The sequence below is a fragment of the Palaemon carinicauda genome, chromosome 19 (genome assembly GCF_036898095.1).
Source record: "Palaemon carinicauda isolate YSFRI2023 chromosome 19, ASM3689809v2, whole genome shotgun sequence".
Lineage (NCBI taxonomy): Eukaryota > Metazoa > Arthropoda > Malacostraca > Decapoda > Palaemonidae > Palaemon > Palaemon carinicauda.
In genome coordinates, this window is record NC_090743.1 from 89,504,681 (window position 1) to 89,507,180 (window position 2,500).

The window sequence follows — 2,500 nt, forward strand, 5'->3', positions numbered from 1 at the left end:
GGTTAATCTCCTGATTTTATATGTCTTAAAAGTTGTATTTTGCCCTAAGATGTAGGATTTTTAGCAGAATCTTGTTTGTCAAGGATAGTATCCTAGTACATAGGTCATTAGTGTGTAATGGACTGTAATAGTGTTTATGTTACGCTTAGAACATATGGTCATCAGTGGGTAATGGGATGTGATGATCTCTATTTTACGGCAAGTAGTATAGTGGCAAAATTGCATTCCTTTTCAATTTGTTTGTAGCCGTCTCCATTATATAGAGGGATATGTTTCTATGTGTTATTCCCTAGCCAACTTGGGAGATGCCAGCACTAAAGCAATAGTTTGATTCGGCTCATTCAAGCATAAGCAGATTAGCTAGGTCATAGTAGGCTACCAGTGGGGTTTTAGGTATTAGTCTTGATGGTATTGGAGACATCTTCATATAAAGAGGACCGAATGAAAGAAATATCTTTTTTTCTGGATATTGAACAAGAGTGCCAGAACATCTGATATGATGTGCAGAAACTTTCGTGAGTACTTGCCATCCTGGATGCATTGAAAGGTATTGATTCTCACTTCCCTACCTTCCCCTGTATAAGGCTCAATACTAGACAGTATTCTAGATAATTCAATGCAGCCGTAACAGGATTGTAATATAAGCTTCCAAATTTGGTAGTTAAATTGGTCAAGGTTTATGTAGCCTTTTAGAAACGTCCATAGAGAAGGATGTTAGGGAAGATCTGAAAATTTAGAGGAATAAAAGAATAAACGGATGAAAAGTAACACTTATTTTTATGAAACTCCTTACCAAACTAACAGTAGGAAATGTCAGAGCTCAAGAACTGGACGATGGATCCCAATTCACATCATAGATTTGATGGCACTTGATCAATAACTTTCAGATGTGGCCAGGCAGTTTAATAAAGGGAACTTAAACTTCTAAAGCCTAGAAGAAAATTCTCTGCCCTAGCACGAGCTAGACACTCGGGATCACGAGCGAGATGCTTAGGATCGGGCTCACACTCACGATAAAGATTTACACTCTCTCGGTCACACGCGGGATGCTCGTGACCACGATTGCGGCGCTAGTCTCTACACAACCCTTGAGGATGCTGACGATCATGAGCTAGACACTTGTAATCACAATTGATACGCTCGCGCTCGCTCTCAAGAGCGTAAGTTACATGCTCACGGTCATGCATCAACTAAGCTGATCGAAGGTAACCGGAGGAACAGTTGATGTATCAGTGCATTGTAGGTGGATTGTTAGTGGACACAAAGTTAGTAGTGTAGTAGTTAAATACAAAGCCATGTTTGATAGGAAAAGAGCTACCTACAGCAGAATACATCATAAGCATTAATATTCCTTTGAAAAGAGAACTCACTCTCAGCGGTAATGCAGGATATTGCCATCCTATTCCAAGAGGAATCAGCCAGCCTGCTGGTGCAAGCCACGAAGAACATTGACGGTCCAACATTATCCGAAATAGTAGCTACACATCATTGGTGGGGTAAAGAGTAGTTCAAACATTCATGGAACAGCCTAAGGATAAAGGTGGTAGTGTTTTCTATTTTTCAATCAAAAAACCCCTGTTTCTTTCTTCACACAAAATGGTAAGACGATTTTCAAAGAGGAAGTCCTCAGAGATGACTGTCACTTATTTTCACCACTATTTATCTCCTACCGGAACTGACCGTGTGAATTGCAAGACTTCTTCAAGCATGAACATCAGGCACACGTAGCATCTATGAGTGATATAGGTAAGCCCCATACGTGTCAGAAATCACAGCTGGTTGAAATTATTGAAGTGCACACAAAGAGTCTAAATCTCATATGTAATTGCTATTGATGGATCTGCATATATCAATACGAGTGTACCCATGTTCTCATGCGAAGGATAACACTTGAATATTTGTACACATAAGGGATGCAGCAATTGATGGGACAAATGACAGGAACGCACTAGTCATATTTGCGCTACCATCAATGCAGGAAATAGATCTTTAGAAAATCTAGATTACCTTTGGTTAAGAAGCCAAGATTTTTTGGATTCCAGTCCAAGGAGTAAATTCTGCAATAGGGCTTGAGAAACATAGAAGGATCCCATACATATCAGAACTGTATAATAAATCTTACATTTTAGTTTCCTTATTTTTTTTATTCAGTTTGGCTTGAATTATATGTGTTAAATTACGTCGTTCAAAGAATTAATTAATTATGCTTTCTTTTGAATACATAAACTCTTGATTGTTATAAAAAAGATGAAATAAAATTGAACATATTGATAGACGAATTCTGACTACCAAATAGATGTTCTTGATAATGTTTCAGTGAAATAGACTGAGAGCGGGAGTCAAAACAATATCAAAATCAAAATAACTGAGACAGTATCGATTATTGGATAGAGTTTAGAGTTTAAATACAAAACATTCAGAATTCAAATCGGAAATTATAGAAAACTCTTTTATGAAAATTTACGTTGTGTTCATATTCCAATCACTAAAAACCTAAATG